General features: G+C 45.5%; 1 non-coding gene across 1 annotated transcript; it reads left to right on the top strand.

Moving 5' to 3' along the window:
- Window positions 1-21643: 21643 nt before the first annotated feature.
- trnag-ucc (transfer RNA glycine (anticodon UCC)) lies at window positions 21644-21715 on the top strand. Its single transcript has one exon. It is a non-coding gene; the product is annotated as a tRNA-Gly (tRNA).
- The last annotated feature ends 3456 nt before the right edge of the window (window positions 21716-25171 follow it).

The raw sequence follows: 25171 nt of genomic DNA on the forward strand, positions 1-25171 counted from the left end.
GAATTGTACCATTTAGTTTATATTGCTTCTCCTCTTTCTTCCAGCCAAAATGTATCACTTCGCACTTCTCTGCTTTAATTTCATCTGCCACGTGTCCGCACATTCCACCAGCCTGTCTGTGTCCTCTTGAAATCTATCACTATCCTCCTCACTGTTCACTACACATCAAATTTTTGAGCCATCAGCAAATTTTGAAATTGTGCCCTGTGCACCCAATTCCAAGTCATTAATATATATCAAGATAAGCAGTCCTCCCAGCACTGACCTCTGGGGAACAATTCCTCCAATCAGAAAAACAATCGTTCACTGCTACTCTCTGTTTACTGTCACTTAGCCAATTTCGAATCCATGCTCCCACTGCACTTTTAATTCCTTGGGCTTCAATTCTGCTGACAAACCTGTTATGTGGAACATTATCAAACAACTTTTGAAAGTCCATATTCCCATCAACTGCATTGCCCTCATCAACCCTCTGTTACCTCATCAAAAAACTCAGTCAAGTTAGTTAAACACGATTTGCCTTTACAAATTCATGCAGGCTTTCCTTTATTAATCAACACTTGTCCAAGTGTCGATTAATGTTTTCCCGGATTATCGTTTCTAAAAGCTTCCCCAACACCGATATTAAACTGACTGGCCTGTAGTTGCCGGGTTTATCCTCACACCCTTTTTAGAATAAGGGTGTAACATTTGCAATTCTCCGGTCCTCGGGCACCACCCCCCTATCTAAGGATGATTGGAAGATTATGGTCAGAACCTCTGCAATTTCCACCCTTACTTCCCTCAGCAATCTTGGATGCATCCCAGCCGGACCGGGTGACTTATTTATTTAAGTACAGCCAGCCTTTCTAGTAGTTCCTCTCTCAATTTTTGCCTATCCAGTATCTCAACTACCTCCTTTTTTTCTGTGACTTGGCAGCATCTTCTTCCTTCGTAACGACAGATGCAAAGAACTCATTTAGTAACTCAGCTGGGACGCGGGGACATGACCTAACATTTAGAGCCAGGACTTGCAGGAGTGAAGTTAGGAAATGCTTCAACGCACAACGGGTGGGAGAAGTTTGGAACGCTGTTCTGCAAACGGCAGTTGATGCGAGCTCAATCCAGAATTCTAAATCTGAGATTGATAGATTTCTGTGAACCAAGGGTATTAAGGGATATGGGGCTAAGGCGGGTATATGGAGTTAGGTCACAGGTCCACACTGATCTGATCGAATGATGAAAAAGGCTCGAGGGGCAAAATGCCACCGCCACTTGCTGCCTCCTGATATGTGCCAGCGTCTCCTCCAAGAAAGCGGGATGTGTGCCTGCGTGATGTTCCTATCATGGTTGAAAAGCTGCCAGTGTGTGTGGCCTGTGAGTTGTGGTTGGGCGGCTTGCAACGGTGATAATGTGGAAGGGTGAGAGGGTTGAGTACTGATCGAAAGTGTATGTTGGTATGTGGGTGATGGGGGGTGTAGTGCGTGAAGCAATGGTTGCGGCTCGTGGTGTAGTTGGTAGGAGGCGCCACTTGACAGTTGATCTCACTCATTTTGACCACTCATGTCAAAGCATTGAACTTCTTCCTGTTCTGCATCCATGTTCATGATGCTGTGCGCCTGGCATTGACCTCATCTCCTACTGCCTGCCACTACCTGTTGGTTGTATGTCTGGAGGGCCTCTTGCTCCCCCCCCCCACCCCACCTCAGCGCGGATATAGGATGTCCCTCCTTTAGTCCACCTCTTGCACCAAGGTCTCTGGTGCATCAGCAGAGAACCTTGGTGCACGGAGTCTCAGACCGGCAGATTGGTGAGGTCTGGCCTGCAGATTGAAGGATGTGGGATTTAGTGGTGCACAACCTTTATTCAATGTTTTAAACTAACTCATCAGTATATAAAAATAGGGATGGAACCTGCATCTGTGCTTTGCGTGCGCGATGTCTGATCTCCGTGCAGACAGCAGGCTGTTATATTCAGCAAATAACAGGTAACAGCTACCTTTAAGAGATTTCTAACAGACAGCCTGCCTTTAAGAGATTGGAGCTACCCCTACTGGTGGAAAGTGCGAATTGCATGGAATCCTCGCTCTACGCTGATTTCCAACGCAGATTGCAGGTGAGTCCTCAGGCCTGACGCAAATCTCGTCCTGCATGTGCAGAGACCATTGGGCGTGAGTTAATAGTGGATCGTGCTTCTCCCGCCCAGTTAAAGGGGCCTCACCCTGAGATTTCACGGTGTGATCCATCCAGTTAAAGGGGCCTCACCCTGAGATTTCACGGTGTGACCCATCCAGTTAAAGGGGCCTCATCCTGAGTTCATACGGTTTGACCCGTTCAGTTACAGCAGTCTCACCCTGAGATCTCACGGTTTGAACCGTCCAGTTGAAGGGTCCTCGCACTGAGATCTCACGGTGTGACCCGTCCAGTTAAAGGGATCAAACCCTGAGATCTCACGGTATGACCCGTCCAGTTCAAGCAGTCTCACGCTGAGATCTCACGATGTGACCCGTCCAATTAAAGCGGCCTCAGCCTGAGATCGCACGGCGTGACCCGTCCAGTTAAAGGGGTCTCACCCTTAGATCTCACGGTGTGACCCATCCAGTTAAAGGGGTCTCACCCTGAGATCTCACGGTGTGACCCATCCAGTTAAAGGTGTCTCACCCTGAGATCTCACGGTTTGACCCGTCCAGTTAAAGGTGTCTCACCCTGAGCTCTCACGGTGTGACCCGTCCACTTAAAGGGTCCTCACCCTGTGATCTCACGGTGTGACCCGTCCAATTAAAGGAGCCTCACCCTCTGATCTCACGGTTTGAACTGTCCAGTTAAAGGAGCCTCACCCTGTGATCTCACGGTTTGACCCGTCCAGTTAAAGGGACGAGAGAGAGAGACAGAGGAAATTTTCCAGCTCCAGAAAAGCATGCAGGATCTGCTCCAGCTGCAATCGATGGGGATCGATGTCGGGGAGGAACTCCGGGAGTTGAAGGGCCAGAAAGTCTCACTCTTCGCCTCCGAGGCCTCGAGGATCACCTTTCGGTCCAGATCCCGCCCCGTGGGGCATGGCGAGAAGTGTTCGCGTTTCTTCTTCCAGCAGCTGCTCAGAGAGACCTCTGGTGATCAGCAGCCTGAAGGAGGAAGAGGGCTCGGTGGCGTCTTCGCAGACCGACATACTGAGTATCAGTATTAGTTGAAGTTGAATTAATTGACCAAGAGATTGATAAAAGGACTGAGGGGCAAGCTGAACATCTTACTGAGGTGCAAGGCGGTCATCTGACTGAGGGGCAAGGCAACCAACTTTTCGGCGGGCAAGGGGGCAATGTCAAACAAATTGGCCGCCATGAATCTTAAACAAAATGGCCACCCTGATCCTGCAACAAAGTGACCACCAGTAAGGCAGCCATCTGACTGAGGGGCAAGATGGAGCTTTTTATGGTGAGTGACACGGAGGGTTCGTTTGCTGGTCCTGTTAAATCACTGTTGCACTATAGTTAAAGATACAAACTACGTGAGACTGGCACTAGCTGGTGTTTAACACAAGGGTGGCGGTGCAGTGAGGGAATTAAACACCAAAATGTGAACTTCTGCAAAAAAAATGGAATAACATTTGATTATTCGGACAAAATAGTTACCGATAAGGAGTGACCAGAAATTCGGAGGAAAAGTCAAATTAGCCATTTTGTGTCGAAAATGCAATTCTAATTGTATTAAGTAAATCAGAGCAAAATTGGACTCAATCTGAATGAAGTTCTGATCTGGGATTTTGTTTGTTTCTCCTTATTCATATTTTTATTTAATCTCAAACAATAACAGTATTTGTAACAGTAACAGAGCAGGAGAGTGCTGCGGGACCCTGTCCAGTTTAGTAACACATCAGAAGGGTTAAGAGTACATTGTGATTTATTACAGAATCCAGCAGCTCACTGGGAAAGTTACACATGGTCCAGATGGAGGAGCAAAAATGTGCAAAGTCATTTTACACTTTAAATTGGGGCAATGACTTTTTATCTCCACAAGGTTTAATTTTGTATTTAACTGAAATGGTTCTTTTTCCTAAAGAAACTTCAGGAACACACCATGGCTTCATAAAGAAAACATTCAGTTCTCATCAATACACAAGAAAAGTTACAATTTGAACAACATCTTAAGTTTATGCCCGATTTAGAATTGCTTTAACACCAATAAAGCAACACATTCTGAATTCCTAAAATGCATAACCGTTTAGAAATCAAATGTCCATCTTAGACTAAGCCAATAACAGCAGTTATATCCTTATGGTTGGCTCAAGCGTGCCGGGAAGATTCCAGGTATTTTGATGGATAATGTTGCAGTGCATGGTTGGCTTTCTCTTGTATCCAGGTCATCTGCTTCACAGGCAATCTATAAACCAGCAGCGAGGCACCAATCTGGGAGTTAGCGAGCAGTCATGAAGATTCCAGTTGAGGTGGTGCTGCCAGGAAGCGAAAGGCGAGGTTGGAGCAGTCGTGGTGGATCTGTGTCTCTCCCCACTCAACTTCTGCCCAAGTTTTAAACACCGTTTCTACACAGAATCGCACCTCTGGGGATGCTGGCTTGTCAACAACAGGTTCCTACAAATACAACCCACGATTGATTGACAATTCACTTGTTTTCTCTCAGTGTCCACGGCGTAACCAAGTCAAGTCGGCAGGTGTTCAAACGACCTCCAGCCCTTCTGGAATCGTTCTTGTTGCTATAGTGATCTATCCTCTGCTGCGTGATGTTTTACAATGTGTCATTAACAATCCGTTTAACGGTCCTTCCTCCTTTTAAGAGGCCGTTTCTTTCAGACATGCTGAAGCTGATTGAGTCTCAGACTTTCGTTTATCAGATGAATGTTTATTACACAGAGCAGCTGGAAAACTCCTGCAGTAAGTAATGTTCAGGGTCATGAAACGAAGAGTGAGCGACTTTATTGTGCAGCCTCCAAGCATCACCTAAAGAAATGTCCTATTAAATCCACAAGAGTGTTAACCCAGAACAAACATGAACTGTCTGGCCTGCTTCATCTGCTGCTGTTCTGCTGGTCAGCACTCTCACACACTCCAGGCTGATTACACAGTTTGTTTGGTAATTTAATGCTTTCTGTGTTCTATTCTCACTCCTGTCTCAACCGTCCTATCACTTTATGTGTTTGTCCGCCTTTCATTGTGTCTGTTCTCTGTTTATATCGCTTATCTCTATTAATTTTCTGTGTTTTTTTCTATCTTGTTAATTCCACTTTTACTTCCATCACCTTGTAATTCTTCGTCAGTCTCTCTCTCTCGTTCCATCCATGTCTGCTTGCTCTCTCTCATGTTACATATATATTTATGCTTTCTTTCGTTCTTTTTTTCTCTATTTATTTTGTCTCTCCTGTCTTACAAACTCTCTTTATTTCTCTCCTTCTCTGTGTAATTCTGACTAAGCCCCTCTTTTTTTCTATCTCCCTATCTCATAGACCCTCTCCCTTTTATGTGAATCTGCCTTAATTTTCTGCACTTTTTGAATCATTATATTTCTTTTGCTCTGTGTTCTCTCTCTCTGTCCCCTCCTCTCTCCGTCTCTCTCTCCCACTATCTCTCTCTATCTGTCTATGTCCCCTCCTCTCTCTCTCTCTCTCTGTCTCTCTCCGTTTCTCTCTCTCTCTGTCTCTCTCTGCCTTTCTCTCTCTCTCTGTCTCTGTCCCACTATCTCCCTCTCCTTCGCTCTGTTTTTCTCTCTCTTTCTCGCTCTCTCTCCCTCTCCCTGTGTCGCTTGCTGCCTCTCTCTCACTCTTTCTCGCTCGCACTCTTTGCGTCTCTCTCTCACTCTCTATAACACTATCTCTGTCTGCCTGTCACTCTCTCTCCCCCCTCCCCCCTCTCTCCCTCTCTGTATCTCTCCCTGTCTCAGTCTCTTTCCCTCTCCCTCTTTCTCCTTCTCTCTGCCTTTCTCTCTCTCGCTCCCCCTCTCCTCCCTCTCTCCCCTCTCTCTATCCCTCTCTCTCTTCCTCTTCATTTATGTGCAGGGCACTCATTCTGACCAGGCCCACAGCAGCTACTTTCATTCCCAACTGTGCAAATATTGCTGGATGGCCATTTAGTTGAAGTCCAGCTGCGCTCTTTAGTGCCGTCATTTGGAGCAAAAATGCCCGTGTCGTTGGCAGAATAAATCCTGCCTCATTGGGTCAGATTATCAATAAAATATAACATCAGAAGCATATTTAAGATCATTTCAGGGCGCTGTGTTGCTAATATAAAAGGTACTTTCCGTCGCCCCGGGAAGTGTAGGGGATGGAGTATGAAATGGGATTTATTTCTCGTGCTTGAAACCCTTCAGCTCTTTCTATGATTTCACTAATTTAACAATTAGATTGAGTGGGTATTTCACCGCGTTCTTCAGCTCCTCTCTGAATTTAGTCTGGGTCAGGACATAAATACACGTGTTTGTGCAGGAACTGAGAAGCTGTAGCATTCCTGCTGTCTGTTTTGTGATATAATTAGGGTCGGAGTAGGAATAATAATACCGAATGTCTGCAATTCGCACATAAATGTAAAATAAAACTTGTGTCAGCCACAACAGTATAAAACTGCCCGATATACTGAAGAGTAAAATGATGGATTTCTTTCGGTTTTTCATTTCTGGATCACTCTGATTCTCTCCATTGCTGCGGCCCCGGAGTACCCTGCGAACTCGACTGGACACTAAAATACGCCTGACCGTCAGAACATTGAACAGTAAAATCAGACAGAACGGGATAAAAGGGGTTAAAATGAGGTGAAACATCTCAAATGCGGCCCATGCGGGGGAAGTACGGAAGCTCAGTATAGTCTCACAACCCCAAGGAACATTATCAACTATATGTTGAGGTTCAAATGTAAAGTACCAGGGGACACTTTGTAAACAGCCCAGCACACTCACTGTTCCCAAAACCACAGCCGCTGTTTTCTCGGTGCAATATTTAGTTTTCACATTCTCGCAACAAATGGCCACAAATCGATCAAAGGTGAAAGCGACTGTGAACCAGACAGAAACCACAGTGACTGCATTACTCAAGGAGGTAATAAAACTACACACGGGAGTAATGAGCAGGAATGAATCTCTGAAATAAACCATACAAATCCAATTCAATATCACACCAATGATAACGACCAGGAGATCAGCCACTGCCATGCCCACCAGGTAGACACTGATACATTTGGAGAGACCGCACTTTCCTCGGGACAGGATCACAATCGCCACCAAGTTAACTGCAAGAGAGAGAAAAGGAAGCAGAGAAATTACTGATCAGACCTGGAGACAAAGCAGCGGTTTGAGAGGATCTGGGGTGAAATTTCCAGCTTTGTTGCTGCATCGAAGGGTGGAAAGTGATTGATTGACCAGGGCAGAGCTTTCGGGCAGAGAGATGTTTTTAAACACAATGATCAATAATGAATTGGGAGATGGATACAGAAAGTGAATAAAGTGAGCACTGGATCCAGTGGAAGGGCTGCGTGAGGGCGCAGTGCCGGTGGGGAAGGGAGAAGGGGTTTTACACACCGGGAATCGAGCGGATTAAAGCCGGATTTGGGCTCCAGACTGACGGGAAAGAGAGCGAAGGGTCGGGAAGGTGAGGAGACAAAGAGACACATCTAGTTTGTTGCTCTGGTTTAATAGAGCCGACAGGGGCTGGCACTAAACGGGAAAGGCGGCTGCGGACCGTCCCAGTGAGACAGATTGGGAGGTAGACAAGGAAAAGGACATGTCAGAGCTGGAGGGGAGTCCGGAGCAGATAATTTGGGAACTTGCACGAACTGAAGTAAGGGATGAGGAGACAGAGGATTCAATGCAGTGAGAGGAGAGGCTGGGATTCACAGGGAGAGAAAGCAGCAGAGTGTTAGAGGAAATCTAATCTATAGGTCCCAATAACACATTCCAACTAATGCTTTCAACAGTTAATTTCTGTGGTTATTGATGTCAGGGAACCTTTGTTGGGTATTAATTATATCAACCTTGTTATTTATTGAATTCAGCCGAGTTTGAAAACACAGCATCTTCAAAATTCATCAAGATCAATAAATTGCTAATTCTACTCTTGAAGTAAATTTCAATTATATTTAGTGCTAAGTTGGAAAACAAGGAACATTCACAAAAACAGACTGAGGACCTGACAGGGATATAAACATGAGGAGCGAGTCCCACAATAAAAACTCACCCAATCTGACCACATCATAATAACACCTTCAAATCACATTTTCTCTGTTTAATTGTACTGGAAGTTTCAGCAGTTCATTCTGATGAATTATTCACACCACAGCCTCTCGCTTTACCTCTCACTCACCCTCTCTGTCACTCACTCTACTCTCTTTCTCAAGTCCATTTTCATATCCGATTAAATCCTATCATCCTGTGCCTGCATTCTGTTCACCATCCCCGTGTTTCACCGATCCTATTTTCAGTGTCGGCTTGTTGAATGGTGAAGCCTCTGTGGAATAGTTTAATATTTCAACAGATCATCCGAGTCTCCACCTGTTCACCTACACTGTTCACTTCATCTGCAAATCATGGAATAAAGAGAATCAAATGCCTCTCCCAGGGAGACCTCACAATAATTGAGATTCATTTTCCTATAATTATGAAGTAAAGGGAAAGATGGCGGGATTGTTCAATTAACAAAACGCCAAAATCACACTTATCTTCTACAGATACAAAGATGGGCTCCAGATTCCAACATATACGGTGCAAATTGAGATAACATAACAACCAAACTTTTCATTTTACAGTGAAGCCCAGTGACAGTCAGTGAATTCATCCACAGTGAAGCAGAGAAGGAGATGTGAAAGAGTCAGCAGAAAACTCAGTTCAGTAACCAGACATCTGAAGCGGCGTCAGATACACACATAATGAAATAATGTTTCATAACAGTGATCACCAATAAATACATTGAAATCCCAGTTAAACTGAAGCATGTTATTGGGGAGGGAGGACACTGCATTGCCTCCTTGTAACACTGAGACCGTGAGCTGCCTCATTATCAATCACTGAAAACACATTGATGAAAACATATTCCAGGACAGGTTAGTTCCACAACAAGAAACTGTTATCATCTCCTGATGGTCTGATACCAACTCTTAGCCCAGACACCTGATTCCAATTCATTCAGTACAGAGAATAATCCAGTAACATTGCCAGCTTTGTATATAAAAAGTCATTACAGATTTAATGTGACTCCTACAAGATCGAACATTTGGAAGCTAAGGACATACCATTATTCAACACAAAATTCAGTGCAGAGAATAATCCAGCATCAATGCCAGGGTTGGATATAAAAGGGTCATTATGAATATAATGCAGCTCCTACAAGACCGAAAGAGCAGAGGCTTAACATATTCCACCATTCAACCAATAGAACAGAACAGGTGACTGTCTTAAACGCGGTAGGAGAAAAAAATCATATCCCAAGTACAGCAGCAGAGTCAACTCTGATTTACGTCATTAACAGCTGGGATAACGGCTTACCTGGAACTCCAACCGCTGCAAGAACAGGATAATAAATGTCTTGTACCCGAAATATTACTGGATATCCCATTTCTGTGAGAAGCACTGACTTCTGGTACCCTGGAAACCAAAGCTTCGGCAGACACTCTGAGCTGCTCCATTCCAACAAGCCCTGATTTATACAGGGGATAAGTCTCCACTGACACGGTTATACTCCTGACCATTGCTATTAGTTACAGTCAGTTTAACAAACACATTCCATCAGCAGCTTTGACTCCGATGTAAATAATGTGGTGAATAAAACACAAACATCTCAAAGTCCACGATAATACTTAATCAGACCTCTCTCAGGAATAAAGTTTAAATCTGTTCTCATACAGGACTGATCCAATAATAATAAACGGCTTCATTTACAGCTTTTATATAACTATATTGACCATGTTCACTCCTGGTGTTTCATTTATAATTGAGACAGATGTCTCCGCAGTGTAGACTGAATACAGGGACACAAGCAGACCCGTTTCACTCTGTTCCTGCAGTTTCCCAGTTAAAATATGAATTGTGAGTCTCTGATACGAGGACAGTTAAAGGACAGGTTGAGGATTGCAGCCTAGAAATGAATGTGGGTGATATGAGGGGACGGACACTGAACGTGTCCCATTGACATTCCTCTCTCCGCTATTTCACTGCAGATGTTTACCCGTTTATTCTACATTGGTTAACAGCTCCAGTAAAATTGGCCCCTTGCAACACCGAGCTGAGCTCATGACCGGATTTGACCTCCATCACAAAGGCCCGGTGATTCCCTCACCCGCCTCCATTCCTTCCTCAGCCCATTGCCATTGAAACCCTCATCAATGTCTCTGTCCCCTCCAGTCTCCATTCCTCAAAGGCACTCCTGACCGGCCACCCAACCTCCACCTTCCATAAACGTGAGCTCGTCCAAAACTCTTGTCCGTGTCCAACCAGCACCAGGTCCTGCTCGGACTCACTGACCCTCACTGGCTCCCAGTTACATATTCATTAAATTTAAAATTCTCATCCTTGGGTTTAAAACCCTCCCCATTTCCATACCTTCAGACAACACACCGGTCACCATCTCATTCATCGGACACTGGCCTCTTTTGCTGGGACTACCCTCACTTGGTTCCACTCACCTATCTGATCAGAGCCAGGAGAAGCTTCTCTTCCCACCCTATCACCGTTATCTCTGATGTTTCTAAAGGTTCAATCCTTGGCTCCCTCCTCTTCCTCATCTACATGATGCCCTTTGATGAAATAGTCCACAGACATGGAGCAGCTTTCAGATGGACGCTGACAAAACCACCGCCTCTCTTGACCCTTCCAATACCTTTGTGTTGTCAGACCCACTTTCTGTTTTAGATGAGCCACCAGTTCCTCCAGTTAAAAATTGGGAAGTCATGATCTTTGGCCCCAAAATCTCCACATCCTTGCCAGGGATTCCATCCTCACCCCTGGTTTTTTGATTGGTGAGTCACTCACCAATCACTCAAGCCCTTACTGACTTGCTTTGGATTCCAATCTCCTCAGCCTTTAGTTTATTTTTATTCTTTCTCACACTTGAATCCATCAGGGCCTCACCCCTCCCTATCTCTATAAACTACCAGTTCCGACAGCCCCTCCCAAACATTCTGCTCCTCCACCTCTGGCCGCTTGTGCATCTGCAGTCCATTTGTCCCACTTCTGACAGTCGTGCCTTCAGCCATATCCACGCTCCTGAATGCCCTCCCTGAGCCCCTCCATCTCCATTCCTCCTTTCACGTGTCAGACGTGGCTCAGTGGTAGCAGTCTCACCTGTAAGATAGAAGTCTGTGCATTGAAGTCTAATTCCAGAGAGTTGAACATATAATCCCGGCTGACACTGCAGTGCAGTCCTGAGGAAGCACTCGACTATCGGAGGGTCACGACTGAGGGAGCACATTACTCTCGGAGGGTCAGTACTGAGGGAGAACATTACTCTCGGAGGGTCAGTACTGAGGGAGTGCTGTATTGTCGGAGGGTCAATATTGAGGCAGCACAGTACTGTCTGAGGGTCAGCAGTGAGGGAGTGCTGCACTGTCGGAGGGTCGGTACTGAGGGACTGGCGCACTGCTGGATGGTCAGTGCCAAAAGAGCGCGGTACTGTCGGACGGGCAGTACTCTGGGAGCGCTGTGCTGTCGAAGGTGCCGACGGTAGGATACTTTAAGCCGAGGGCCCATCTGCCCTCTCAGGTCGATGTAAAAGATCCTACAGCAATATTCGAAAAGGTGCAGGGGTGTTCCTTCCAGTGTCCTGGCCAATATTTACCCTTCAACCAATGTTAATAAAACCGAATTTCTGGCCATTTATCTCATTGCAGAGTGTGGGAGCTTGATGTGCGCAAATTGGCTGCCACGTTTCCGACATTAACACAGCGACTACTCTTAACAATGTACTTCATTGACTGTTTAGGGACGTCCCGAGGTCAAGAACGGCGCGAGATAAAAGCAAGTTCTTTCCTTCTTTCAGACCTTCCAAGAAACCCATCTCTTGCTCCAAGCTTTTGCCGTCCTTCCTACTATTTCCTTCCTTGCTCAGGGGTCGTCGAAATTCTACTCTTGAAAACCAATCATATCCCCTCCGATTCTCCATTTACTTCTCCTCCATTTACACCCTCCTTAAACCCACTCTTGACCAAGGTTTTCGCCAGTCCTCCTGATATCTTCTTATTCCTTTTACTTCTCCGTGAATCCGTTTGGGAATGTTTATTCCATTCAAGGCGGTCTGGGAATGCAAGTTGTTAACTTTCATTGGAATGTGTTCATTATTTGTCCACTGTATGAGCAAAAGTAGTTTCTGGCATCATATTCTTGTACCAGAAAGAGATTTATATCAGAGACAGACTTACTCACATAAATAAACATTGGAAACTGCTCGTGGACACCGTTTTGTTCGAACAACATAACTTGGTTTATGTTCAGGCATCGCATTGAAATCGGTTTGTACAACCGTGAGGGATCCTTTCGGGAGTGCTCTATCTAATAGGAGACAAGCAACACTGACTGGGATGAAGATTTATTAGTTATTTGTCTTTTTACTCTTTGATTATAACCCGTTTTACTGCTCTCTGGGAATGATGACTGAGATGAAGATTTATTAGTTATTTGTCTTTTTACTCTTTGATTATAACCCGTTTTACTGCTCCCTGGGACGGATGATTATGATGAAGATTTATTAGTTATTTGTCTTTTTACTCTTTGATTATAACCCGTTTTACTGCTCTCTGGGACTGATGACTGGGATGAAGATTTATTAGTTATTTATCTTTTTACTCTTTGATTATTACCCGTTTTACTGCTCTCTGGGACTGATGATTATGATGAAGATTTATTAGTTACTCTATTCGGTTAAACCACATAGTTCCATAGCAGTTTCGGTGTCCCATTATAGAAACAACATTAAAGCCATCGGGAGAGCACAATGTAGATTCACTCGAATGAGGCCAGGTAAGGGAAACTTATTTGGAAAGACTTGAAAAAACAGGATTATTTCCATGGGAATAGAAAAGACGAGACTTAAATCTTAAACAAAAACAGGCCATACGGCCCAACTGTTCCATTCCGGTGCATATGCTCCACACGAGCCTCCTCCTTACTTCATCTAACTCTTTCAGAATATCCTTCTGTTCCTCTCTCCCTCGTGTACTTATCCAGCTTCCCCTTAAATACATCTCTACTATTCGCCTCAACTACTCCAGGTAGGAGCAAGTTCCAAAATTCCATCCACTCTCATGGTTAAAAAGTTTCTCCTGAATTCCTTATTGAGATTATTAGTGACTATTTTATATTGATGACCCCAAGTTTTGGACGCCCCACAAGTGGAAACATCTTCCCGACCTCTAACATATCAAACCCCTTCCTCATTGTAAAGACCTCTATTAGGGCACTCCTCAGCCTTCTCTTCTCTAGAATAAAAATACCCAGCCTGTTCAGTCTTTCCTTATATTTATAACCTGTCAGTTCTGGTATCATTCCAGTGAATCATTTTTTGCACCTTCTCCAGTGACCGTGTATGGTTTTTATAATATGGAGACCAGAACTGTTCACAGACCTGAAATGTTAAGACTGTTTCTCTCTTCACAGATGCTGCCTGGCCTGTTGTGTGTGTCCAGCATTATCTGATTTAATTGCAGTCTGCATAGACTGGTCTGAACAAGCTCCTGTACAAGTTCAATATAATATCTCTGCTTTTCAATTCTATTCCTCGAGAAATGTTTGCATTTTTATGGCCTTCGCCCCTCAGCAAGACAGCCAGCTTGCCCCACAGTAAGATGGCCGCCTTGCCACACAGTATGATGGCCGCCTTGCCCCACAGTATGATGGCCGCCTTGCCCCTCAGTAAGATAGCCAGCTTGCCCCTCAGTCAGATAGCCAGCTTGCCCCACAGTATGATAGCCAGCTTGCCCCACAGTATGATGGCCGCCTTGGCCCTCAGTAAGATAGCCGCCTTGCCCCTCAGTAAGATGGCCGCCTTGCCCCTCAGTAAGATAGCCAGCTTGCCCCACAGTATGATGGCCGCCTTGCACCTCAGTAAGATCGCCAGCTTGCCCCACAGTATGTTGGCCGCCTTGCCCCTCAGTAAGATGGCCGCCTTGCCCCACATTATAATGGCCGCCTTGCCCCTCAGTAAGCCTTGCTGGCAGACATTATGTTTTCAGTTCAGGGAGGGAATGAATGGTTCCCTGTTACCCACTGTGTACTGTACATGTCCAGGAGCTGTCACTGTTCCATACATCGGCCGTAAAGTACAGAGAATGAGAGACACACTGAGAGAGGCATTTTGTTTAAATGTAAAGGCACTGATTTTTTTACAGGTGTTTGTCTCAATTTTGTGTTTATTCAGGGCCACCATTTTCTGTCAACACAGCACTGGGACATTTATTACAGAGTACCTCGCCTCACTGGGAAAGAAACACACTGTACAGAGGGCAGGAAATATAAAGTGAAACATAGATACAGGTCTGAATGGAGATCAGAAATTGCACAGATAAAACTAGGTGCAGATCTCGTTGTTATGTTTGAGAACTGTTTTTTTATTCCTTCATAGGATGTGGGTATCGCTGGCAAGGCCGGCATTCATTGCCCATCCCTATTTGCCCTTTAGAAGTTGGTGCTGACCTGGCTTCTTGAACCGCTGCAGTCCGTGTGGTGACAGTTCTCCCACAGTGCTGTTAGGAATGGAGTTCCAGGATTTTGACCCAGCGACGATGAAGTAACGGCGATATATTTCCAAGTCTGGGTGGTGTGTGACTTGGAGGGGAACGTGCAGGGGGTGTTGTTCCCATGTGCCTGCTGCTCTTGTCCTTCCAGGTGGTAGAGGTCGTGGGTTTGGGAGGTGCTGTCGAAGAAGCCTTAGCGGGTTACTACAGTGCATCCTGTGGATGGTACACACTGCAGCCACTGTGCGCCAATGGTGAAGGGATTCAATGTTTAGGGTGGTGGATGGGGTGCCAATCAAGCGGGCTGCTTTATCTTGGATGGTGTAGAGCTTCTTGAGTGTTTTGGAGCTGTACTCATCCAAGCAAGTTCAGAGTATTCCATCACACTCCTGACTTGTGCCTTGGAGATGGTGGAAAGGCTTTGGGGAGTCAGGAGGTGAGTCACTCGCCGCAGAATACCCAGCCTCTGACTTGCTCTCGTAGCCACAGTATTTATATGGCTGGTCCAGTTAAGATTCTGTTCAATGGTGACCCCCAGGATGTTGATGTTGGGGGATTCGGCGATGGTAATGCCGTTGAATGTCAAGGGGTTAGATTCACTCTTGTTGGAGATGGTCATTGCCTGGCACTTATCTGGCGCGAATGTTACTTGCCACTTATGAGCCCAAGCCTGGATGTTGTCCAGGTCTTGCTGCATGCGGGCTCGGACTGCTACATTATTTGAGGGGTTGCGAATGGAACTGAACACTGTGCAATCATCAGCGAATATCCCCATTTCTGACCTTATGATGGAGGGAAGGTCATTGATGAAGCAGCTGAAGAGGGTTGGGCCTTGGACACTGCCCTGAGGAACTCCTGTCGCAATAACTTGGGGCTGAGATGATTGGCCTCCAACAACCACTACAATCTTCCTTTGTGCTAGGTAAGACTCCAGCCACTGGAGAGCTTTCCACCTGACTCCTATTGACTTCAATTTTACTGGGGCTCCTTGGTGCCACACTCGGTCAAATGCTGCCTTGATGTCAAGGGCAGTCACTCTCACCTCACCACTGGAATTTAGCTCTTTTGTCCATGTTTGGACCAAGGCTGTAATGAGGTCTGGAGCCGAGTGGTCCTGGCGGAACCCAAACTGAGCATCGGTGAGCAGGTTATTGGTGAATAAGTGCCACTTGTTAGCACTGTCGACGACACCTTCCATCACTTTGCTGATGATTGAGAGTCGACTGATGGGGCGGTAATTGGCCGGATTGGATTTGTCCTGCTCTTTGTGTATGAGATTTTTGGACTGGTATGTAATGTGTATCTCAGTCTGCACTAATAGAATTGATACTCTATCTTTAAATCTCATTCTCCGAGTACATTCTGAACAGGTATCTAATTTGTTTCTCAGGTTTACTATCTTTCAATATTTCTCAATCTGATACTCAACCTGAGTTTTGGACTTGTATGCAATTTGTATCATATGATACACTTTTCGAATGGATATTGCATGTATTAAAGTCATGTGTGTGAGAGTTCTTGGCTAGTATTCAATTTGAATCTCGGGGTACATTATTGGGATTCATTCTGTACCTTTGAATCGGGTACCATGTGTGATTTCTATCTGGTATTTAATTTGTAGCTAATGTTGCTCTACTGTGAGATTATAACAGTGCCTTTCACTCTGAGAGTGTGATTTTGGACTGGGATTTTGGTATCTACCTGTCAGCGGGACTGAGTTAGGGGGAAATGGAACAGTGTCTGCCTCACCTACTCTGCTTGACTGTTGGATTGAAAATGTGTCTCTGCAAATTGTGATCAGTGTGGCACTGACTACTTCTGCTGTCTGAGACTGTGGAACTGATGACCTGTCTGTGTCTCTGTGCTGTGTGAGTGATAATATACTTACTGTGTGTGAGAAGGAGCTGGCTGCATTGTTCCTTCTGCCTCGGGTGGAGGAAGCATCACATTTATTCTGGATCGTTCAAGGGTTTGCCTGTGGAAAGAAAATTATCTCTTGTTACTCAGGAACATGTGAGGGAGAAAATTCAGAAGTGATCAGTTAAATATCTCTGTTAATGATCATTTTGAATATCCACAAAATGAAATCCAGTGATACAAACAGTGTCAGTGTCTGACTCCACTGCAGTACTGCAGCACTCAGCTTCTGCATACCAGGTGTGTTGGGCTGTTTTACAACAATTCAATGACATCCAGACACGGCCCAACCCCTGCACTGATCCATGAATGGGACTACCCGATGGGGCAGGGACCTTTGTACAGGTCAGGTTTCTAATCCCCTCTCCCATGGGACTAACCGTTCAACCGAAACTAAACAGCCGCTGTTTAAAATGTGTCCTTCACACTTCTCACCTGATGCCTGCAATAGATGCTCTTTGTATAACTCCCCACATCCTTACTGTCCGGCAATGTTTCCACTCTTCACTGTCCAATAACAATAAACAGGGTGAGGCTGGAACTAAACCAGGACCATTCACTACTGGTTTGGGGAGAGAAAGCAGCAAAGATTTTAATAGCAGGTTCCTCCCATTCTCTCTCCCTTCCCCTGGACACACCCTGTACACACACAGCCCGAGAATGACCTCTCCTTTCCCCCCTCTCACTCCATGTTCCGTGACCAGTTCCTAATCCACTCCGCCTCTTACAAACAGCCCCCGGACTCCCCCAGAACTTCCCCCGGACTCAATGCCGATCACTGATCCCATCTGCGGACACGGTCCCGAAGCGATCATCTGCTGTGACGAGGCTGCTCTTTGCTCCCTTCCCCCGGGGGCCGTGATCGCTCCATTCCCAGCTGTTTTAAACCATCTTCTTCCGCTCACTGAGGGAATGGCGCCCACAATTCCCAATCCAAAAATCGATGGAAACTTTCCCCAATTGGAATTTTTCCGAGTCTGAGCAAAGTAAGTGGGTCTGGGGGAGAGGTCAGAGGGAATGGGGTCCACAGGCAGTGCAGGAACAGGCACCCGAATGGGAAACAGATGGGATTCCACCAGTGCCTAACGCTGGAATCCAGACTGACTTTACAATCTCCAACTATTAAACTAGATGTTTCCATCCCTGCTGTTTCTCTCGGGGTCTTTTGATGGTAAAGAGCATTTCAGAGATAAAGTGAGCGGCTGTGAAATCAGCCAATGGATTCTCTTCATTAATGGCCCCTATAATGTGTGACTGGGAGAGGATTTCCCAAACCAATCCTGGAGAAACATGGGAGGAAAGTGGGAGTCGGTGTATTTGCTGGGACCGTGTAGGGTTAATATCAGGCAGCAACAGTCGCAGATTAATTTAACCGGAGTGAAACTGTAGGTCACTGAGAGTAATATCGAACAGCCCTGAGCTGTAAAACTGCAGATAGTACAACAGGCATTAGAGGGTTAAATGTGACCCATTGTTTCTGTCCCTCTCTGTACTGTCCCCGAGTGTGGGATTAATAGTGTTTCTGACCCTTGTACAATATCAGTGAGAGATGAGATTGCATCTTCTGTCTCTCCAACGCGATCTTTCTGGATAAAACGGCACTTTACCGGTCAGTCTGGAACTAATACTGTTAACGTCTGTCTGTCACTGTGTCTCACCGCTCTCTCTGTCTCTCTCACCGTGTCTGCCTCCCTCTCTCTCTCTGCTGCTGTATATGAAGGCGGATACTGCTATTGAGCGTAATTTGGACACAGATAGTGAGTGTAAGACTGATACTGTCTCTCTCTCTCTCTATTGCTGGACATGAAAGTGGGATACTGTCTGATATAAAATAGAGAGAATGAGATGTCCGTGCCGGGCCTCACTGTAACTGGGGATGTGTTCGGCTCCAGTCCCAGTTCATGGTCATAATCTTTTCACAGATTCAGGGCGAGAGTCTCTGTGAGACGGTAACACTGGCGGAGAAACTCCTCGTCATAACTCAAACCCCAACACATGAGATTCTCCAAATAAGCTGGAATAAGGTGTTTGTAAAACGCTGAACCCGTCTGGGAGGGGATGTGTGGGGAGATAGAACAGGGAAACAGACTGAAATGGAGGAGCCGAGTTGACTTGTTATTTAATGGACTGTATTTAGGCAGGAATATTAACGATTTCTCATTGTAACGGGGCTTATTTGAAAGCTTCGGGTTTTGGGAACCCTTGAATATGAAGCCCGGGTCTGTCAGGGTTTGTGCGGAGCGCTGAGGTTCGGTTCTATTATCGATAAACGGTTTGAAACTGTGGGAGGAGAGAACTGGAGGTGGAGCTGGAAGATCAGAGGCCGCTCTCCGCTCTGTCACTCTGACTGTCTCCTCCCCTCCCGATTTCTCTGTTTAATCCCCCATATGGAACCAAAGCGGGTCGGTGGACTCTAAACACGGTTTACTCGTTAACAGGACGAAAGGCGAGTAATGTTCCTGATCTCCTGGGCACCAGGCAATTCACTGTTATTTGTTTCTGTACAGAGTTACATTTCAGTGATTCCCCAGTGAGTTTGATGCGTTATGTAAATAATCCAACAAAATAGAACAGAAACGGAGCGAAGCGCTGAATCCCACAGATGTAGAAAGGTTAGTCGAGCAGTTCTGGTGATTCTTTACGAGCCCAGCATGGCAAGTAGTTTAAATAAATACAAGAAATCTGGTGATGTGTGGGCTGGGGTCTATAAGTCACCGTTTAAAGTACCGGACTGTGGTCACTGCTCTGACTCCAGTCCCATTAATACCTCATCTCGTCCACAACGAGACAAAAGCAGCTCAAAGCCACACTGGTAGCATGATATCAGGGTCTCCCTTCAGACAGTAACCAGCCCTTTCACAGATACAGAGGGTGACTCTGAAAAGAGCCTTTACATCGAGTTACATTGAACCTACAGCACAGAAACAGGCCATTCGGCCCAACGAGTCTATGCCGGCATTTATGCTGCTCATGAGCCTCCTCCTTCCTGACTTCATCTAACCCTATCGGCATATCCTTCTATTCCTTTCTCCCTCATGTGCTGATCTATCTTCCCCTTAAATGCCCCGATGTTATTTGCCTCAGCTACTCCTCGTAGTTGCAAGTTCCACATTCTAACCACTCTCTGGGTAAAGCAATTTCTCCTGAATTCCCTATTTAATTTATTAGCGACAATTTTATGTTTATTACCTGAAGTTTTGGACTCCCCACAAGTGGAAACATTTTCTCTCCATCTATCCTAACAAACCCTATCATTATCTTAAAAACCTCGATCAGATCAACCCTCAGTCTTCTCTTTTCTAGAGAAACGAGACCCAGTCTGTTCAGTCTTTCCTGATAAGAATATCCTCTCATTTCTGGTATCATCCTTGTGAATCTTGTTTGCACCTTCTCCAATGCCCCTATGTCTATAATATGGAGACGAGACCTGTTCGCAGAATTCCTAGTCTGGTCTAAACAAGGTTCTATACAAGTTCAACGTAACTTCTTTGCTTTTCAACTCTATCCCTCTAGAAATGAATCCTAGTGTTTGATTTGTCTTTTTATGACCTGATTAACCTGGGTCGTTACTTTTAGTAATTTGTGTATCTGTACCACTAGATCCCTTTGCTCCTCTATCCCGTTTAGACTCTTATTATCCAAGCAGTGTGTGACCTCCTGATTCTTCATTCTGCAAGTTTATTAATGTCATCTTGCATTTTGATGCTTTCTTCCTTTGTATTAACTAAATCCCCCAATTTGGTGTCGTCCACAAATTTTGGAATTGTACTTCCGATTCCCGAATCCAAATCGTTAATGTAAATTGTGAAGAACAGTGGTCCCAGCAACTGGAACTCCACTTCCCACCTTTTGCCACTCTGAGTAGCGACTCTTCACCTCTATTCTCGGCTTTCAGTTTTGTCACCAACTTACTATCCATTCTGCCACCTGATCCTGACTCCACGTGCTCTGAACTTAGCCATGAGTCTACAATGTGGTACATTATCGAAGGCCTTCGGAAAATCCAAATATATCACCTCCACTGCATTAAACTTGTCTGCACTTTCTGTTCCTTCTTCAAAGATTTCAATCAGGTTGGTCCTGTCGTTTGGGTTATCAGATTAAGCCTTGGCTGGTTTATTTGCTCTTGGAGCTCACAATGCTGGTTTTATTCGGCAGCAGCACGGCCTGGATATCAGACAACACCCTGAGCGATGGTCACCCGTCCCAGCAGCTTGTTGAGCTCCTCGTCGTTGCGGATGGCCAGCTGCAGGTGTCTGGGGATGATACGCGTCTTCTTGTTTGTCCCGGGCCGCTTTGCCGGGCAGCTCGAGGATTTCAGCCGTCAGATACTCGATGCACAGCAGCCAGATAGACCGGGGCTCCGGCACCCACACGTTCAGCATAGTTCCCCTTTCGCAGGAGCCTGTGAACACGGGTAACAGGGAACTGCAGTCCGCCGCGGGATGAGCGAGACTTGGCCTTGGACCGAGCTTTACCGCCGGTTTTTCCTCTTCCAGACATTTCCACAATCTCACAAACACTTTCACAAAGAATGAAGAAATCCTCCCGCACTCGCCCTTCTTATACCTTCTGGAGGAGTACAGTGGGGGCACTTGTGATGGGTCTCTCTCAGAGTGTTTACACTGCCCGCTCACCCTCACTGATATTCTATCTTTGAATTGCTGTAATATTGACCTTTAGTCATATTGCTGCTCCTCCTCCTTTCCCTATTTCCCTGTCCTTTCTAAAGATCTGAAAGACTTGAATATTAAGCTGCCATTCCTGCCCAGTTGGTGGTCAGGTCTCTGTAATGATTTAATGTAATTATTTAACTTTACTCAAAGGCTGATGTGAGCTGTGGTAAAATGTATTTCCAGCTGGTCAAGTATTGCAGGTATCGACTGTCTCTTCAGTCCGATATCAGGTGAAGAATTACTGGCTGGTGTGGAATTTCCATTGATTGGGGGTTGGCGAAATCGACTGGGCGGAAACAGGAACTGCAACAGAGCGAGAAAGGATCCGTCAGAAACCAGTGAAAATGAAGAACAAAATCCAACAGCCTGCAGTGTCTGTTCAGGATCTGATATTTGGGAACTATTTTATTGTTGATTATTTTCAGCGATGGTGGTATAGTGGTGAGCATTGCTGCCTTCCAAGCAGTTGACCCCGGTTCGATTCCCGGCCATCGCAATTAAGTGTTCTTATTAGTTTATTTCCATCAGAAACTCTTAAGTTTACAATCGAATTTGATACAGTTCAGTTGGATATTGTTTCCAAAACATAATCGGGTGTAATTAGAGTAAAATATTTTCAACCTTCATTTCTTTTCCCTATTGAAGGAAAAGAGGAAAAACATGCTGGAAATATTGAGTTACCAAGGGTCTCATGAGAGTGAGGAAGGGAAATGGTATGTTAGCCTTTATTGTAAGGGTGTTGGAATATAAGAGTAAGGAGGTCTTGCTGCAATTTTAGTATGAGGAAATATTGTGTAAAATTGGCCAATATACGGTGGAGTTTAGAAGAATGAGAGGTGGTCGCATTGAAATGTATAAAATTCTTAGACGGCTTGACAGTGTAGATGTTAAGAGTCTGATTCCCCTGGCTGGAGAGTCAAGAACTGAAGCTCATCGTCTCAAGATAAGGGGTCGGCCAATTAGGACCGACATGAGGAAACATTTCTTCACTCAAAGGATTGTGAATCTTTGGAATTCTCTACACCCCAGAGGACTGTGGATGCTCAGTCGTTGAGTTATATTCAAAGCTGAGATCGATAGATTTTTGGACTCTTGGGGAATCAAGGGATAGGGGGATCGGGCGGGAAAGTGGAGATGAGATCGAAGATCAGCCATGATCTTATTGAATGGCGGAGCAGGCTCGATAGGCCATATGGCCTATTCTGCTGCTATTTCTTATGTTCTTATGTTGAGAGCATTATTTCCAAGTGTGCTGACGACAATAATTTATGATGTGGAGATGCCGGTGATGGACTGGGGTTGACAAATGTAAGGAATCTTACAACACCAGGTTAAAGTCCAACTGTTTTATTTGAAAATCACAAGCTTTCGGAGGCTTTCTCCTTCGTCAGGTGAGTGTGGGATTCCATGGAAGGTTACCGCATTTATCGTCAGAGAACAATACCTGGTGATTACAGATAATCTTTCCAACTGCCCGTTGTCAAGGCAATCGACGTGTTCAGACAGATAGATGTAACCTCCAGGACCACCGAATATACAAACGGCCAGAACAAAAGACAGAGAGAGAGAGAGAAATTTCCGAAAGGAACAGAAAGACAGAGAATGGCCCGTTGTATTAATAACAGAGAACTTATTTTCGCTGGTGGGGTTACGTGCAGCGTGACATGAACCCAAGATCCCGGTTGAGGCCGTACTCATGGGTGCGGAACTTGGTTATCAATTTCTGCTCGACGATTTTGCGTTGCTGCATTTCTCGAAGGCTGCTTGGAGGCGAGTGTAAAGCGACCATTGTGAAGGGCAAGGTTGGGCTAACAACTGGGGAATTAGCTCAAATAGTAGAGCGCTTGCTTAACATGTGAGAAATAGTGGGATCGATGCCTGTATTTTCCCTCACTTCTTTATCTTGGGGTATTGTCCCGAAACAAAAATGGTGTCAGTTTTCAGCAAATCCATGACCCACGGAAAGCCGAAGCTTGGACAAAGAGAACTCAAGGGGCGATAAATCATTTGGTGTGCTGCAGTAAGCAAAAGTTTTTGATTTTTGTGTTTAGCAAAGATGGAAAGATGAAGTGAGACATGGAAAAAGCTTCACAGGTCCTGATATCTTTTCTGTGGTTTGAACTCAGCATTTCTAAAGATAATAAAACTGATGAATTCCCTGCTGTGTGAGGAGCGCACGAACGGTGGAGACTGCCAGGCAGCACTGACAATTTGGTCAGTTTACAAGCTATCTAAATTCATAAAGTCATGGACAGTTTGCAAAAACAATCCAGTCAGGTTGGAGCTGACCAGACAATCTTCTGATTTGTCATTCGACACGATATCCACTGCTCAACTGGCCGAGGTTGTGCAGAGAAAGTAGCAGTTCACACTCCCACAGCGCTGCGGTACGAGCAGGAACCGAGTCAGTCTCGGTCATGCACACGTGACTCCACCAGTCCGGGAGTGTCAAAAGGCGCACAGTGAAAATTTATCGTTCAGCTGGTACAGCGGAGGACTGCAATACAATTAACAGATAAAAGTCATCCTTAGGTTTCTGGTTGGAACTAGCGAACGTGCTTTTGGAGTAAGCAGAAATTAGCTCAAGGCCGTTTTCTTTACTTAACAGACAGCCAAAAGCTTAACATGTTGGCGCTGAGGCACAGGAGACCTCCTTTCCTTTCTGAAACCAAAACCTTTTGTGTCTGCCCGAAAACGGCTGTTTTCCTCGAGCACTTGCCTCTGCTCACCAGCAGGGAGTGCCTTTGAATAACAACACGTCAAACCGCACTCACTTTCAGGCAAATCAGCCTTCCATCAGTCAGTCAGACCGACAGACAGACAGAGCTCTCGCTGTTTCCTCAAGCTCGGGCTGCTGTTCATTTCCGATGACCTCGACTGCCTTCCGCAGGCTCGGGCTCTTCTCGGCATCATTCACGATTACTGTGCCTTCCCGTTCTGCTGTTGCTCACTTGCGAATACTCGATACCGCGGATTGGAGCAAAGTTTTGAAAAAATTCAGGGAGGTGGCAATTCGTGGCGCTGCTTGGAGGCGAGTGTAAAGCGACTATTGTGAAGGGCAAATAGACCCGCCAAGCAGGGGAATTAGCTCAAATGGTAGAGCGCTCGCTTCGCATGCGAGAAGTAGCGGGATCGATGCCCGCATTCTCCACTCACTTTTTTACCTTGGGGAATTGTCCCGAAACGAAAATGGTGTCAGTTTTCAGCAAATCCAGAACCCACGTCAATCCTCAGCTTCGATAAAGAGAGATCAAAGAGCAGCAAATCTTTTGGTGTGCTGCAGTCAGCAAAAGTTTTTGATTCTGGTATTTAGCAAAGATGGAAAGATGAAGTGAGTCATGGATAAAAGCTTCACAGGTCCTGATATATTTTCTGTGGATTGAACTCAGGATTTACAAAGTTAATAAAACTAATGCACTCCCTGCTGTATGAAAAGCGCATGAACGGTGGAGATTGCCAAGCAGCATTACCAATAAGGTAAGTTTGCAAGCTATCTATAGTCATAAAGTAATGGACAGTTGGCAAAAACAATCCAGTCCGGTAGGAGTTGTCCAGACAATCTTCTGATTTGTCATTAGACACGAAATCCACTGCTCCACTGGTCTCGGATGTGCAGAGATCGTAACAGCTCACACTGCCACAGCGCTGCGGTCTGAGCAGGAAATGAGTCAGTCTCGGTCATGCACACGTGACTCCACCAGTCCGGGAGTGTCACAAGGCGCACAGTGAATATTGACCAAAGAGAGCAATCTTGGCTGCTTCCCTTCGATCGTTCAGCTGGTACAGCGGAGGACTGTAATACAATTAACAGATAAAAGTCATCCTTAGTTTTCTGGTTGGAACTAGCGAACGTGCTTTTGGAGTGAGCAGAAATTAGCTCAAGGCCGTTTTCTTTACTTTACAGACAGCCTACAGCTTAATATGTTGGCGCTGAGGCACAGGAGACCTCCTT

The sequence above is a fragment of the Heptranchias perlo genome, unplaced genomic scaffold (assembly GCF_035084215.1).
Source record: "Heptranchias perlo isolate sHepPer1 unplaced genomic scaffold, sHepPer1.hap1 HAP1_SCAFFOLD_47, whole genome shotgun sequence".
Taxonomy (NCBI): Eukaryota; Metazoa; Chordata; class Chondrichthyes; order Hexanchiformes; family Hexanchidae; genus Heptranchias; species Heptranchias perlo.